This window comes from Crocodylus porosus, unplaced genomic scaffold, assembly GCF_001723895.1.
Source record: "Crocodylus porosus isolate Cpor-Errol unplaced genomic scaffold, CroPor_comp1, whole genome shotgun sequence".
Taxonomy (NCBI): domain Eukaryota; kingdom Metazoa; phylum Chordata; order Crocodylia; family Crocodylidae; genus Crocodylus; species Crocodylus porosus.
The window spans coordinates 61758200-61776242 of NW_017728907.1; the positions used below are offsets into that span (position 1 = coordinate 61758200).

At 42.8% G+C, this 18043-nt stretch overlaps 1 protein-coding gene across 1 annotated transcript in view; it reads left to right on the forward strand.

The window, feature by feature from the left end:
* Window positions 1-18043, forward strand: part of SGIP1 (SH3 domain GRB2 like endophilin interacting protein 1) — a 200262-nt gene that overhangs the window by 6531 nt on the left and 175688 nt on the right. The gene's annotated exons all lie outside the window — the stretch shown is intronic.

Sequence of the window (18043 nt, forward strand, 5' to 3'; positions counted from 1 at the left end):
AGAGTTTGAGTGGTTTTTTTGTCTTGTTTTGTTTTTTGCTGTATAGCTCACAGCACATTAGTGGACAACACCTGCCTCCCAGTCTGGTATTTTGCCCAATAACTGTAACCCTGATTGTAGGCACAGGCATGGCAGTAAATATAACTCTAAGCCTGTTATGTAACCTCCATAGGTTGTAAGGGGAGAATCTTTTTTTTTTTTTAACTTGAAAGTGACATTTTCCTATATACAGCAATAGTATTGGGGGAATTTTTTTTTTAATACCAGAATTCAATCTGCCCTTGTATTTTAGTTCCTGTTTCCTTTCAGATTTATCTAGCCGGTGCATGGTGACAATCCATCCTTTCTGCTACCTTTGTGTTGCAGCAGATTCCTTTCATTTCTTTCTGTTGTTTGTTGCCTCAGGAATGCCTTGGACACAAATCATTCTTTGCAAAAGGAAAAAAGACATCATTCACCCTGCAGGTGGCATTGCTGTGGTTCCCTGGAAATAAGCTCGAGGCAGTCCATGAATGCTGCTGCTTCAATAAGAGAAAAACACAAAGCTAGCAATACATTTTTTTTCCTCATTGAAACACAGCAGATTTGTAAAAGGCAGTATGAAGCTTCCCTGCCCCTCTCCCTCTTTGCATTTTATTCTGATTTACTGTCCCATGTATCTTTTAGTATTAACACATTTAAATATTTTTGTGCTAAAAAATTCAAAATCTCTTACAAATATATGTTGTGTACCCTTGTTTAAACAGAAAGGGAAACTGAAGTACACTTGCACTATTGTAGAGACAGCATGGGAAGACCAGCTCACTGTTACTTCGTGTACCCATTTTCTCTAATGGAGAGTACATGGCGGGTGAAGAGTGCTACCATTCTGACTTACTAAATGCAAGGTGGAGGGCAATTTGTGACTCCAGCCATACAACTTACGTTATCTTCCCCCCCACCCCATGGTCTTACAACAGCACAAGATCACATTGTTCTGTTTGTCAGGAAGGGGGAAAAAGTTGTGTTTTTAAGTAGACATCAAGGCGTGTTACGCTTAGCCATGTAAATTATAACGGCAAGTTCATAATAAGGGCTAAATGGAAGGGTTATTAATAGCAGTTTTATAATAAAAGAAAGTGGATCAATATAGATAATAAGAGTAATAGGCATTAGAAAAAATTACTGGTACAGCCAGGAAATAACTTGCTTCTAAAGCATACAATCAGGCCTAATTGTTTAAACCGGCGGTGTCAGCACAGTGACATCAGTTGACGTCTGTATCCAGCCAAAACAGAATCTTCCACGTGAAGGGAACATATACTTGTAATACCGGACAGAGAGAAATCTTCTGGGTGTACAGTTTTTTTGCATCTGAAGCTTACACGTCAAGAAGGAAAGCCTTCCACCCCACTCTTCCATTGTGGGTATGCTTAATAGTAGCATTTAGTTGCCTAAAAACATGGGAATAAAAAACCAACAACCTTTTCTGGGGCACCTTCTGTACCAGTATAGCTACACACATACTAAAGATTGCATTGATTTAGTTGAAAATGAAACAAAAAACCCTACCTCTAAATGTAACACGTTAGGCAGACACGCACACGCACACCCCAGTCAAAACAGAAACCCCATGTGTAGGCCAGGCATTGGGGCATGAGTTTTAAATGAGAAAATAAAAAAGGGTGAAGAGAAATTGGTACTGAGAGTGAAATGATCCTTTTTGTTTCAGCATTTTCTCAACAGGCACAACGGCTGGGGTAGGCTGTAGGAACAACAAGAAAGCATAAATGAGACATTGTGGCCAACAGTTTTGCCAGGGTACAATGGCAAAGCAGTTGGCTCATCTTGCTATGGCTGCTGAGGCATAACACTAAGCGCTGGATTTATGCCGTGGGTTGACTGGGACAGCCTAGCTGTCAGTGGAGGTTAGAAGTGATGCTATCCATGTCATCCCCTGCAAGCTGTTGCCTACAAAAAACTGATATGCCTTAACCATGCTACCCTGAAGCACCGTTTGAGTGGGCGGACCTTTGAGTTGGACTATGGATAGCCATTAGGATACCCACCAGACACTCCCTTGCAAGCCCTCGCATGTAGCGTAGGTGGGGCAGGATAGGCCTGCAGCACTACAGTGATTCTAGGGCAGCCCGCAGAGGTCCCCATCATGAAAAGTCCTGTCCGTTTCATGGGTCATGGAGTATCTCAGGATTTAGATGCTAGAAAATGGTTTAAATCCACATTTGTACTGCCTCATCCCTAGGCTCTGAATGGGATGTGCAACACTGCATCTTGCCCTACTTTAAGACCTTTGCACTTACTGAGGGCCCTGTTCATGCTAGTGAGCAGCAGCCCTCCAAATGAGTGTGGAGGTCCTACAACGGAGTTCCAGTTGTAGAGTATTGGGAAATTAAAGCAGTCTCTTAGCTGATATTTTTTTTATTTATTTATTTTGCATCTCATTCTCCAACTCGGATATGGAGTGGTAGCTAGAACAGATTTAGGCCCTAGTCCTGCATCGTCAACCTGTTGGAGAGAGCACTTTAGATGTAGGGGTCTACACACATTAAGCTCCTTCAAAGTTGGTAGCATAATTTGAAGGTTTAGGCCAAATAATTATATTTTTCCATTAAAAAAGCAATATTTATAAACTGAAAGGAAGCACCAACAAATATAGAACTACATGGACTTTGCCAACCCATCCTGGAGGTAGGGATTCACTACAAGGTCAAATGTGAAGCCTGTCACTTTGTTTGGGTGGTTTGTTTTTTTTTAATCATTCTTCATTTTAGCTGCTACTTTCCTTCCTTCCCTTATCACCCCCCTACCCGTTTAGGTTCACTGTTGTTCATGGGGTACACTAAGAATGAAGACTGTTTTAGATGCCTGTTTCTCTTGAATGGTCTCCTCTATGATCAAATGATCTACCACTTCACATGACTACAAGATGTTATAGCTATTAGAAGTAAAGCAGTGCTTTATTTTGGCATAATGCATCCAAGGTGTTTTGTAAATTTGGTTCTCATCTCTCCCATTCAATAGGAGAGAGTATCTCTGTATAAGCAAGCTAGATTACAAACAGCTATAGCACATGCAATATAGAAAAGGAACTGCCTGCTTTCCTGCCCCCCCTTCTTGAGACAGCAGCACAGGGAGGTAAAATTCAGGCTACTGAGTCCTGACTTGTCAGGTTAGGTTATGCTTATGGCTTTCATCTATAAAAACAAAGCACACTTGTCCCTCCTGCACTGGAAGACAAAGGCCTAATCTGATCACTCCCTTGGGGTTATATAATTAGACCAATACTGGCCAATAAAGCCTGCATTTCAAATCTAAAAGAAACCATAAACGAAGTATTGCAGACAGCTGGTTTTGAGCGTGTGCATTGCATCTCTCTGGCTATAGTGCCCTCCTGGAAACCATACCACTGGAGCAGGAACTAGCAGCTCTGAATCTTCTCTTTTGAAAACGGAAATAAGCAGGCAATGGAAAGAAGAAAGATAAGAGTGGTGTGTGTTTCATAGAGATGGATGAGGTAAGAGCTGGCATACGGGGACTTGAAGACAATGGTACCTGCTAACTAATTCTCAAGTCTCCTGTAATACTGTGTAAGGCTCGTCTTGCCTGCAGACAAATATTTCAGACAAATGGCTTCTGACTGGTAGCTCTGGGGAAGAACTGACCTCTTTGAGGAGTCTATAGTCAAATGAAAAGATTTCTGGATTTAAATAAACCTGGTCTCTAGTCTGATCAATAGCTAGGGATTATTTGCCAAGGATCCAAGAAACAGTTACAGGGTGTGTTGGCTTTTTTTTTTTTTTTTTCTAATGAAGGATGTGCGTTGCCAACAGCTGTCTTCCTCTGTTTTGAGAGGTACTGCAGAGTTAATTCATTTGGCCCTTAATCTAATTGGTGACCAGACTTGATAAGAATATCAGGTCAGTAGGAGCATGCTGCAAAAGCATAACCAAAGCTCACTAGGAAGGGGAAGTGCAAAACCCTTTTTTCTCCTACACATCTTTCCTTTCCCCACCTACCACATCTCACTGCTGCCCCTCCCCCCCCAAAAAAAACCCATGACCCCCCAAAAAACTGCTTGATAATATGTGACTTATCACACAGCCTGGGTATAAGAAAAGAGTCTTTTAAAAGTTGAAAACTAGTTTTCTTGATCTTGCCACAAAGGATGTTAAAGGAAAATTTGAGCTTTTCAGCCTTCTCTGAGATCTGGTACCATCATCAAAGGGCTCCAGGGAAACTGCCCAGCTTCTGTGTACACGGCAGTAGCATCAAAATGCATTAGGAAACTTGCCTGGCCTGTGGTTGTGGAGCAAACTCATTCCTAATGTCCCAAGAGAAAGCAGGATTTCCCTTAATTGCAGACTTGGGACTCTGATCCTGGTTTGAGAAGCATGATTCCTGGTTGTTGTTTTTTCTAACAGCTGAAATACATTAATTGTTATCCTTCATGTAATGTGGGTCAAATAGTCTTTAACCAAGCTGCTGGGATTTTTTCAAACACATTTTTGAGGTATCTTTCCAAATTTTAATTCAAATTAGATTTCAGATTAAATGTAATCTAATATTCCAAGATGAGCAAACTCAGGAGGAAAAATAATAAATGTTCCCAATGACCCCTGGGAGCACTCTATAAGCTTTTGAGGAGGAGGGAGGGATGTGAATCTCACAGGAAGTCTTTCCCAACTGCTGAAGCACGATCACAGCTAGTGACTAGCACAGGTAAGAATACACCCATCTCGGATCTCGCTCCCCTCCTGGTTTTTACTGCACGGCTTGCTTTGGAGTTCATCAGACACATTTCATATTGGTGCTCTGGAAGGAATAGCACTTGTGTGTCTGCCTTTTGTCATTCAGACTTGTTCTCTTGGTCTAAGAGAAACTGTAGATGCAGTTTGTCGAGGTGAGTGCACAGGGAGGTTTCCTGCTTGGGGTAGAAGTTAGAACTGCACTGAAACAATAGGTGTGGGGGGGGGAACAAAGGCACTCAGGACAAAATGCCAAGTTTTAAGGCACGTGCAGGGCTTGCATTGCTCTTTGCGTGCTTGAGGGCATAGGCTAATTGTCTCTGCTTACAAGGATAGTTATTAAATAAGGCAGGCTCTGCTCCTACAGTATTATATTGCTCCTTAAGTGTTCATGTTACGTGCCTACTGTGACAACACCTTATAAATCTTGTATAAACTGGCTACCAAGTGACCACTGAATTGATCTGCAGATTGAAAACCCTTCCCTGGATACTGTATTTCTGTAGAATTCTCCATTGCAGAAACTGTGACCTTCCTGATGTTACATACAGTGCAAGTTTTAGACTATACATTTAGTTTGCTAACAGTGAGAAAGTGGTGAAGATGAAGAGTTCTAGCTTTTTCCAGTGTAACAGACCATTTGTGAAAGACTGAAATGACAGATTTTTTTTCTTATCTCCTTATTGGGTATTTACAAAATATAAACATTATGTAAGGCAAACTGACCATGTAAAGTATTCTTTCCCCACAGCTAGATGTTATGTCTGTAGGCAGAAATGGCTTCAAGTAATGCCATGGAAGTAGCTGGCTGGTAGAAAATTGTTGTGTTTTTTTTGTATTTTGACAACATTTGGACTAGGAGCCCATGCTACTGGGCTGTGTGTGGTCGTATGGAAAGCCATAATCCTTGTCCCAACCAGTCCAGTCACAGTGCTTCTAGCAGGGTTGGCACCTTATGCACACACTGTATAATTTTACTCACCTGACTAAAGCTACTTCTGTGCATGAATGCTATTCAGGTGCTAGTCCAAGGCAAAATGCAATGATTGAGAGTAACCAATAATTGGAGAAAAGTCCATGGGGCACATGGGAAAGAGTAGTAAGACTATGCAATATGTATAGACCAGCAATGTGCGGAGTCTGAGTCTTGAAGCTTCTGCTTGTTTTAATAGTTTATATCATTATTTCTGTTTTTCAAAAACTTTGTCGATCAGCATATAAAAATGGGTAAATATCTTAAGATTAGTATTAGAGTGATGTTATAGCTGTGACGATCCAGGAATTATGGTAGAGGCCAGGGTTTTTAGGGTGACCTCTCCCTCTCCTCTCCCTGCTTTTTACATTGACTGCATGGACCTGATGAACAATGCCTGCATTCAATTGCTTGTCTAACTTCATTCTGGCCATGCAGTTAGTTCAATAAAAGAGATCACCCTAAAAATCCTTAAATATCCTAAGACCCCAAGCTTGCATCAGTGAACAGAAACAAACTCAAATGATACATTGTGCTAACCAAGCACTGCTTTTCCCTTTGACAGTATAAGTCCTTGAATGCTAATAGCCACTGCTAAAGGAGCAGTCAGATGGAGCCAAATATTACAAGGTGCTCAGCACTCAATATACACACACTGTGTGACCATGTATTGCAGTGTCTGAAGTTGAGCTGAGGCCTCTTAAAAACCTGACTATTCATCTAGAAGTAGGTGAGAACTGGGGGGGGATAGCAGTGTGAGGCAACCTGCACTAGGAAACTGTTTAGGATAGCTCCACGGGCTGAATGCAGCTATTAAAATCCTATGGCTATGGCATCTGCATGCTATAAACTTCTGTATGCAGAACTAGTGACCAACTGGTGAAGCCAGGTTGGAGCATCATGCACTGTAGGGAAGAGTGCGTTCCCTTTTGGAGACCTTTAGATTAATGGAAACAAGCAAAGCAAGGCAGCACAAAAATAAAGTAGATCGTTGAGAGAGAAATTATACACTTGCTCATTGTGTATAGGGAAAGACAGAATCCTCCAAACTAAGACATGCCAGAAATCTGGCAGAATGAATAGAGCATGAAACTAATGGAGCAGAAGGTAACTGTCTTTTATTGTACAGCAAGGAGCAGCTGTGTCCCAAAAAGTACGTTTTATATTTTAAGAAAATAAGAGGATGGTAAGAACTTCCTGTTCCTGGAACCAGTTTTCTATAGGTTTAGAAAACCTATAGAACCTATGAAAAGATGCTAATCGTATGTAACACATGACCATCCTACATTGGAGAAATTAATGTTAAAAAAAATGTAATTGAAAAGTTATCTTTATCCCTGTGGTCTGCTTTGAAGTCCATTAGTTCACTGTCATAATTGGGAGGTACCAGACTTCAAAGTTTTGCATCTGTCAGGCTTCATAAGCTCTTAGAAGGTACCCAGCATCTATCCTGTAGTGAAAAAAACAGTGACTTTCAAGAAAACACTGTAAAATATTAAGTTCACTTCCAGCTTTAAAAGGCCAGGCTGGCATCAAATCCGACACCGGTTAGATAGGCTGAGTGACAGCTTGTTACTGATGTTATCCTTTAAGAGGTGCATAGTCATTTTGAAGACCTGTCTATCCAACTAGCTTTCTAAGCAATATCTCCTGGCCTCTTTTTAGCATAGTTATGAACTTAGATGCAATAGTTTCAGTGAGGATACCCTGTATTGGCATAGACAATAGCAATCAAGTAACTTGGTTGACATTACAGAAAACACTGTTTTAAAAGAAAAAAAGGAACCTTTTATAAAAACAAACGAACAAAAAAAAAACTTTTATCATAAATTTAATTCAGCCCTAGATAATTGAAAAGAAGCAATCTCCTAATAAAGTACAAATTTTGTGTTCACAGTACAATAAATGCCAATGTGAAATTCCTTGTGTGCATTCATTTGTAACCTAAGGCAAATTAATACTATTCTGCAGTGTATAACACAGAAGAAATCATCACTGCTGTCTACACAGTTGTATTTTTATCAGATGCACAAATGGTGACTAATTGTTACAAATGTATTTTCTAGGCAAATGAAGAGAAATCATGAAATCTGTTTAATTGCAGTTTCCTGCTTCTAATTAGCCATTCAGCATGTAAGACCTCTTCCATAGATTCCACTTTCTGTTTTCATTTAAAATAACATAAATGTATGAGCTTATTTTTAGTAAATGCTATAATTATGGATTAGAGAAATGGTTGTCAAACCACATATGCTAATATGTAAACAATTCACTGACTACCCAGTTATTTCCATTAATACTATGGGATTTATTGTTGCCATATCCTGACTGGGGATAAAGCCGATGGATTTAAGCTTTATTTAGCAAATCCCTCTCTATGCAAAACCTAAAGCTCCTTGTATTCAGCAGTCCATGTCCAGAAGGCACCTTGTCTAGTGATCCATATGGGGAGTACCACTGAGAGCAAACAGCAGAGGAGGAGCAAGGCATGCATCTGCTACAAGAAGGACCAGTCACACGTATCTAAAGCATGACTTTATTTTCAGATGTGTGATGCATATGTATGACTCACTTTTTTTTCTTTTACTTGGTTGAATTTAGGCTGTTTTATATTTATATGGATGCTGCTGAGGCACGTCTACCCTGCTGAGGGTCCAAATGAGGACTTGATCTGATGTTGGAGCACAGTACGTAGGAAGCAGGGTTAAAATATTATTGAAACCTGACTGGCCACTAAATACAGAATTAAAATTAAACTATTTTTAAAAGATAGGGGAGTTACTAGCAAAGTGTTCTCTGGGTAACTTTTTTGGGTTTGGCGCTCAATTTAGTCTAGCTGAGACCAGATTGATAACCTCCTGGCCCCTTGGAAAGGGCAGAAAGTAGATTGTGATGGTGTGGTTACTGATGGGGTCTTTTGTTGAAAGGGTTAATTTAGGACAATCTAGTAGCATCCTCAAATGTAGGATGAAAGCTTAACTAATCAAGCCATGATTGAAGCTGTGTGTTGACAGTCTATTTATAGATAATAAAATATAAGCCCTTACTCCTGGCTCTTCTATGCAGATGAGCACTCCTTTCAATGTAGCGTGTGGCTTGTTAGGTGCCGGATCCTTTGAAGAGCTGAACATCTGCAACTGCCAGCAGAGTCTATGTGAACTGCAGGCTTTAATTGGGTTAAGTTAGACTGGTCTATCAAACTCCTATACCAGGTCCCCTCCCAACTCAGCTTAAGTTGCTGTCCTCCGGCATCCTGGGCTGCTTTGTGGCCTCTTCTTGCAGGGAGGTGCACTGCAGCACGGTTTGGGCTCAGGTTCTCCAGCTGAATGCACAGCAGGCTCTGCCCCAAAGCTCCCTAGCTGTCGGCCAAAGGTAGCACAGAGACAGGGTTGGTAGGGCACAGTATGTCGCTCCCCTGTCCCAGTTCTGTCTGAGCCCCAGGACCATGTGCTGGAGTGGCTCTGGGAAGGCCTCAGGATTTCCTCCCTGGAGCCAGAACCCAGTTCCCCTGCAGCCATGGGGCTCCAGGCCCTGGGAGGTGGGGGGGAGCTGTGTAGCTACAGGGGAAGGGACTTCAGAGAACTCGGCACTCATTTGGGGAGGGGATGGAAATCCTCCGAACCCTTCCTGGAGCCAGTCTAGCACGCGGTCCTGGCGCTGGGACAGAACTGGGGCAGGGGGGCATTCTGTGCTCTGCTGACCTGGGCTGGGAATGCAATGTGTGCTGCTGGCATTACCTCCCCCAGCAGCTTGCAAACCCCACTACCTCCCCGCCTCTATCCTGACTGGGGCAGACACCTGCACCCCTACCCTGGACAAAACCCAGAGACCCCTGTCCCAGCACAAGTAGGGGCAAACTTGTATTCTGTTTGTTCCCAAGCTAACATAGTCTGCTTGATCAGACCCATGTAAGTTGGTTCAAATATGCCTCGGGCTTTTTGAACATTTGTACCTAGCCTTGGTGTAGATTGTTCTTCTCATGGGAAAACCAGGGCATAGAATAATGCTTCAAAAATAACTGGAAACCAGTTTCCAGCCTCCTCTTTATTCACACTTAATGAATACCAGGGTAATATGGTAGTGATTATAACTTTAGAAATTAAACTGACAAATTCTCCCAGACTGCTTCTATAGTCCTGCTACCAGGGGAGATAATATATTGGTCTGTTACCCAGCACTGAAGACAGGTTTCCAGCAAAAGACATGCCTGTTTTCACTTGTTTTGGAAATACCGATAGGAATATAAATCCTGCAAAAGACGACAATGTGCTGTACAGAAGGAGGAATAAGGTTTGTAAGTTGGACTGAGTTGGAAGGTCTTAACAGACTGAAATTGTGGTTACATGAGATCATATGTACGACATGGTTCTGTGTCTTAAAAAGCTTTTAATTATTTTGAGGATTAAGATTTTAACGCTAGAGCACTGCAGTCAGGTCTAATATTTTCAATTCTTTGAAAAGGATGTTCACCCCTTTTTAAATGGATGCTAATTCCACTAAATGCAGTTGAGCTGCAACTAACTTATTTTAGTTAGATAGATAGGTTATATTTTCTGCAGTCTGTACAGTAGTACATGGAGAACTGACTTGCATACAAACAATGAAATGCCATTTCCTCTTTAGTGCTTTAGGGTGTAAAGAGAGGTGGAGGAAAACTGATACCAGAAACATAATTTAATATGGCTGGCCTGATCACACCCAATATAAGTAAATCTGCAATTATGATACATTCCTGTACTAAGAAAAGATGAATAGCATCCTGGGTGGCTTATCTTAAAACAGGGGTCAGCAACATTTTTGGGCAGAGTGCCAAAAACACCTGCACCCTCAATTTGTAAGATGTTGGTGTGCCAGGGGTAGACAGGGGAGCTGCAAGGGGCCTGATTCTTGTTGTGACAGTGCAGCCCTGGCCCCCTCCCTGCCATCTACCACAAAGCATGCGTTCCTAGCAAAGTGCCTTTGCATGCCACAATCTGACATCCATGTCAGGGGAGGGGGGTTGCCAACCCCTATCTTGGGTGGTGAAAGCTGGTTGGGTCATGTATGCTCTATATACAGGAAACTGAACTAACCAAAAGAGAGGCTACAGCTACAAATGCTAGGTGGACTGGATGCGTGAGATGACCTGTGTTGAGGACCAAAGAAAAGGTCATCAAAGCTGCATACACAACGACGTAGGCTTTTTGCAGGAAGGGCCACCACTGCTGAATATCTTTGCAACCTTTCCAACATTTTTCTTTTTAAGAGTGTTTTTTCCCAGTTGTGGGAGCACTCACCTGCTTGAATATCCCTAATATCAGTTAAAAGCTTATCTATATCTATTACCCCCTTGGAGCAGACATGGAAACATGTGTGTCCTCTATAAGCTGTTACACCACACACAGCTCTGTTTTTACCTGTTTACATGGTATAATATCTGTGGTGTCCCTCTGTAAGGGTCTCATCTTTGAGGTAAAGGCCAGCTTTTGACATTGGCCGCTCCTTATCCTTCTTGATCTTTAAGTATTTTTTTTTTCAGTGACACCTTAATTTCTTTATTCCATTCTTATCTAGTATGGGGAAACCACACAGTATTAGAGCAGCCTAAGAAATAAGATCTGATGGATCTAAGCTCTTCAGGGAAGGGGCTGCATCTTTTTATATAGCTCTGTATGAGTTCTTGCTAGGGGCTTGTGAAGCGGGCCCTATTCGATTCAGAGCCCAAATGGGGGACAGCGGTTCAATTAGTTGATTTCGAACGCTGTCCCTGATCTGATTTGACCGAATCCCAATCTTCAGATTCAATGCTGATTCAGCGAATCAGCGATTTGGACATAGACACTGCTTTAAATGTTTTTTCTACATACCTCGAGGTACTAGCACGGCTTGTGGTCGCTGCGATGCTGGGGCAGATGGAGCATCCCACAGGAGTGCAGGGGGCCCTCCACTTGCTTGGCAGCGAATCTGGAAGTGGATCGCAAGTACTTCCAGTCCACTTCCAGGTCCGCCGGGGAGCGTGCAAGGGGGCTCCCTGCACCCCCCCCCGGCTCGGCGATCAGCCTCAGGAGGACCCCAGGTGCCCTCTCCAGACCCAGGAGGCACCAGTTGCTGAGCCAGACAGGGGTGGGGCGTCCCCCCCTGCATGCTCCCCGGTGGACCTGGAAGTGGGGGAGCCCCCTGCACTTCTGTGGGACACTTCATGTGCCCCAACACTGCAGTGTTCGTGAACCACCTGCTACCTAGAGGTATGTAGAAAAAATGTTTTAAGTTGTATCTACGTCAGAATCGCCAGATCTCTCTGAATCAATTTGGAGGATTCTGATTAGATTCAGACAGATTAAAGGGTCCTTCAAATCGATTCAGATTTGGAGCTTTGGCCTCCAAATCGGGACGAATCTCCACCAAATCGAATTGGGGACTGAAGTTTGCACGGCCCTAGTTCTTGCATTGTAGAGCTCAACCTAGATTAGGGCCTTTGAGGGTTTTTGCTGTGTAAGTAGAGTATTGTACACTGGATCCTGCATTTGTGATATGTTCGTGGGGCACCTGTACACACCACAGGGTTTAATCCTTGTTAAATTAAATAGATTTATAAAATTTTAAATGTTGTTTATTTTGGATAGTCACACCAATCGTTGACTAGCTTCAACCTGGGCACTTCCATAACCAAATACTTTACCAGTCAATTGCAGGTGTCCTCTTTAAGCTGATAAAATGATTGAAGTGGTGGAGTGAAAGGTAAAGAGTAATATGTTCATTCAAGAAACACATATGCTAGTCTTCAATGTGCAGATGTATTGCTAATTGAATCAGAGCAGTAGGAAACCAACTAAAAGCTCTTATACTGGAAAGAGAATCAAATGAGTGCATTTAATAGAAATAAATGGGGAAAAAAATGTGTCCAATGAGATATTTTAACTCCTGATAAAATTTAAATGTAAAAGCTGCCCATACTATCTTTTTCCTTTCCCAGTCCCTTGGTGACATGGTTAACAGCTGAAAATGGCGGAGTTATGTGTACTATAGGAATTCCTAGTGAAGATGACACAAGCTGTGTGTTAAGTAATCTACCCTTCTACCCCCTACTATTTTGAATGATTCCTCTCAACTTGTATCAAGTTAGTTTCCAACATGAGGAACTGGTTAAACCTCCAGGATCTGTGCATAAGAAAGCCTTTCTCTTGCATTTTACCATATATACTCAAATAGAAGATCAGGTTTTCCATCCCCAATTGGCATTGGGCAGGGGGGAGCACCTTATTTTATAATTTTCTCATTAAGGAAATCTTACTAAATACATTGTCTATCATTAAACTTCTGTCAAAGCAGCTTGTGCTCTGCAATGGAAACCAGCTATGTAGTTGATTAAATGTAGCCAACGATGAGTATCACTATAAAATGCATGGTGATGGGCAAATGTGCTGATAGAAACTTTTTTGGTTTGGTTTGGTTTGGTTTGGGCCCTTTAGAAAAACAGGTAGGTGCTCCCTCTGGAGGTACTACAATAGCAGGCTGGTACTGCTAGGGCCAGAGCCAGCCCTAGCATCTTCCCTTTGGTGCTAAAAACACTTAAGCTTAGCCAAAAGACCAAATTTGTTGTTGTTGTTGCAAAACCTTGTTTCTATATGTATAAATAGATATATCTGTGTACACTACAATTTTTCCAGCCTTGTCTCATGACCAATCTGGTTCACTTGACAGGCCCTCAAGCACTCACACCTTCATAGCATCTCATACCCATTACCATTCTTGCTGCCCCGCACCTCTGCATTTCCTAAATTGTTATAATTATTCTGGCCTGTCTCCATTCCCTCTGCCCTCCTTTTGTTCCTTTTCCTAAGTCTTTAGTCCATGTCTCTGTCACTTTCCATTGTCATTGTCACTGTCCTCATCATTGTCTTTTGTTGTCATCTCCTCCACTGTCCTCGTCACTCAATCCTCCTCCTTCGCTGTCCCTGACTTCTTCCTCATCATTCCTGCTCTCTTCCCCAGAAAGGTTATCTTTGCACAGTCTATGCCAGTGGGCCTTCTTCCAGATGATTTCTGTGACCTCCTCTTTATTGGCTTCTACCATCTTTTGGTACTGTGCCTGCAGCTCACTCAGTCCCATTTTAACACAGTCCTCAGCTGAGTTCTTTGTGTGTCCTATACATGAGCAGTTTCCTGGCCTTCCACAGGCTGCTCCTGATACAGGAGATGAACTGATCAAAGTGGGTTGACAGGGACTCCTGTTGTTTGGTCAGGTGCCTGTACAGCACTGCCCCTCTGGTCATGGTCTTGACCCCTGTCGCCATTCAGAGGAACAGATTTACTTTCTTCCATACCCCCTTGGCAAAAGGGGAGAATCACAGGAGGTGATCGATCATTTTTGCTTTCCTCTGGGAGGTTTCTCTGGGGCAATTGGGTTGGCTTCTCTGCCCTTTTTTGCGTCTCAGAGCCCACATGGGGAGTGCCCGGTGAGCGACTTGCCAGTTCAAGTCCCTGTGGTCTTTCTGTAGACCCCTGTGAAAGATTTGTTCCTGCATGGCTTTGCAGCTGTCCCTGGGAGCAGATTCACAGTCTGTCTCTGGCTCTGACCACTGTTTGCATCTTCTTGTGGTAGGTCATGGTTGCAGGGCCTTCTTTAAGTAGGCCGTATTTGCTCCAGAAATTGTCTAGGACCTTGTAGAACATTGGCTACTCCATGGTCCACGGTCTCCTGTTGGGTGGTGTGTGCTCTCACCAGTGTCTCAGCAGAGACATTGTACTGAGAGTCATTGTGCATGGTCTCTGATGAGATGGGCCATTTTAGTCTCTGCCCTGATCACCAGCTTACAGATCTGGCTCATGTACTTGGCCCAGAGAAACAGCAGGATACCTGGCATTCCCTTGCCCCTGGTCTGTTTGGTCTTGTACAGCATCTTCCTCACCACCTTCTCCCATCTGGATACCCAGAAGAAGATGCACATGTTCCTTTGCATTCTGTGGGGCATTTGTTTCAATGGGGAGAAGACCAGCACAGTGTAAGGAGCAGTGCGTGTGCCAAAATCCCAGCCTCTGCATCACTTTGGCCTCTGTCTTTTCTTATGCTGTCCATCCATTTAACTCTGGCTTGAACTCCTACCCCAAGGATCTTGATCCCCTTGTGGGGGATGGAGACCCCTAATCCCTGAGTTCATCCAGCATCAGGCAGGTGCTTTTTGCTCATGTTGATCTTGCCTCCTGCCACTGCTTTGTAAACCTACATATGCTTTAGCACTCTTTTGACTGACCACTTGTCCCTGCATAGGATGTTAAGGTCATCCATGTAGGGCAGGACCCTTGTCTCTTCCCTGCTGCTATGGGGATTTGGGACTCCAAACAAATACAGTAAAAGGTGCCTTAACCGGCACCTTACAAACTGGCATGCTCTATTATGGTAAAAGCGAAACAAGAAGTGCCCACCATGGCACTCCCAGTTTCGCTGAGTCCCCATAGCCTGGGGAATAGCAGGCTGTCCCTCAGGGCCCGTGGGAGGGGTGGCAGTGTGGCCTGTTCGGGCCTCAATTAACCGGCATAACCAGATAACAAAGCTTTTACTGTAGATAATACCTCATCAGGTCTAGCAAACCCTATTTAACTGGGACTTGAGCAAATATGGTTCAATTTTTATTTTTTTTTTGTGCATTTTCTTCCTTTAAAATGTGGGTTCCAACAAACTGAATTTTTTAAAAAGAATAGTCACAACCGCAAACTTGTACCAGACCTATACCTAAACTATTTGGAAGCATTTGATTAGCTTCAGCTGAGTTAGTAATAAAACATGACAGTTAGTGAAGCCATATGATTTGGGAGACATTAATATTTAATGCAGTCGGTTAGTTATATGTGATTTCCTTACTCACCCTGCTCTGTATTTCCTAGGACTGAGAATCCATCATTTGGTTGGCGGGGGGGTGGGGATATGATTTTTATTTTATTGACAAGTTCGGGGTTTTTTTGTTTGTTTGTTTTTTTACACTTGCATTTAAATTTAATATTATTTTTTAAAAATGTAACAGGTTTCCTGGGCAGTGCTATATAAAATAAGAAACTTTTGTTTTTTCTCCTGTATGAAAGAAAAGATGTCAGTCAGTTCTTAGGCTTAGAGAGAGGAAGTAGTTAAAGGTTTCTGGGCTTTAAAAAGTTTCTGATATATTTTTTAGTTAGAACAGAAAGGAGGACATGGTTAAATTTAAAGAAGGACATAGCTAATTGTCTTTGACAAGTGAGGGAAATAGAAATGAAAGAAAGAGTATGACCTTCTGGTTAAGACATTGGACCAGGTCTCAAGAGATCCAAGTTTAGCTCTTGGCTTTGTCACAAACTGTCTGCATGATGCTTAATCCCACTTTCTGAGTTTCCTGTCTGTAAATCAGGACAATAATGTGTAGTGTCTTCTCCCCCTCCTGCCTCTGTGTGTCTTGACTCTTTGGATTATAAGCTTACAAGCCTTACAAATAACCGTGCCACCCTTGTTTCCTTAACGTCACAGTTTTTCACACTGGTCTGAGGAGTATGTGCAACTAAGTTGGTTTACAGAATTGGCTGGCCACATGGCATTAATTCTCTCTATTTCCAGCTGATAAATTGCATTCATGGTTGGTTAACTATACTTTTGTAATACTACTGATCCACTGATGGAGTTGCTGCTGGGCTGTCATTTAGGATGTCTATACATGTGCTCTGAGGTGGAAGGGGGGGAGGACTCTTTAATGAGAGTGGCTCTGAGAGCTGCTGTAATTAAGCATCTGTAGCATCACATGTATTCAGCATCCCACACTTCAAAATGGCAGCAGGGGCACTTTAACTAAAGCTCATTTGAACTTTAAGGCACACCCACCACCATTTCAAAAAGTGGGGATGCTGAATACACATGACGCGGAGGCTGCTGGAGCACACTAATTAGCATGCTCCAGGAGATTCACAGCAGACTCGGTTAATCGTGTGGGCTGGATAGATGTTTGGGTTGGAAGGGATCTCCGTAGATCGAGTCCAACCCCCTGCCATGGGCAGGAAAGAGCACTGGGGTCAGATGACCCCAGCCAAGTGCATGTCTAGCCTCAGCCAGGTGCATGATAGCATGGCCCTATGTACTAGATTGGGCATGTAAGACTGGGAAGGCTGCACAAGGCTGACCCTGGTGCCCAGGGGCCAGCTAAGACAGCACTGTCTGAGTGTAGGGGTCAGGTGGTGATGGCACGGGGCCTGATCTGGGCACAGAAGCTGGCCCTGTGCCACTTACCTGGCTCACAGGGCCAGAAGCGTGAACACCACTGCCTTTAAATGAAGTCTTGTGGGAAGTTTCTCTGTCTCCTCCTGCAGGTTTGGATGTTGCATATTGGCATGAAATGGAACGGAATGGGAAACTCAGTCATTTTTCACTAAAATTAAATCCAATTTAGCTTTTGGGAATGGGGAAATGGCCAAAAAAGATCCTGATGTGTCAAGGACATAACTTGTCTAGTCCCAATAACTTTTACAGAAACATTAAGTCACTTTGTCTCCTGTGGGTGTATTTAAAGCTTACGTTCTAGCCGACCCTGTTCCTTGCCGAAAAAATTATAGACACAGTAAAAACACATACACACCATAATGGACCGATGTAAAAAAATAACTAGATAAAGATTTGTTCAAAACTCATGTTGATAAAGCATGATAGGAAACCTCTAGGTAGTGGATATAAATGGCAGAGAACTCATTAGAGGTAGCAGTTTGTGTCTGTAACTGAGCGCGCTTTCCCGGTTTACAGTATCAGTCTCATGTTCAATCCAGTAGCAGGAAGACAACAGCATGGCTGGAGGGAAGAAAACCTGGTTAATTGTAGTATTCTCTGTGTGAGAGCGCCTCAAAAATGTCACTGGTAGCTGCTAGAGCAGAAGCTAATTGAGGTTGTGTTTTGTTTTTAGGGTCGTGCATGCTGAATAGCTGCAATCTGCTGCCCGTAGCTTTGTTTTTTTTCCCTCCTGCCTTCCACTGAAATTCTCATGCATTTCCAGTCTGATCTGAGAGCCCCACTCCCTCATGTGTGTCTTTTGTTTCCTCTTTTTAATGGCAATTCCCTGCCCTTTGGCTCTGATGCTCTTCATGCAAAATTAATTCCAAGGCTCTCGTGAAGGCGGTCCGGGTAAAATTTCTTCTGCATCATCCTTTTGGGGATAATTGTTTATGATGTGACGTCAGTCCAATTGATTTTTCTCTTGAATGGCTGAGGGAGAGCAAAGGGATCAGCAGACACAAATGTGAAGCCAAGCTTACAGCCTCTCTGATTTCGGTGATCTACAGAACCTGACACTCTGAACGTACTGACATTATTCGAATCGAATTGTAGTAACTAGAGAGCTGCATG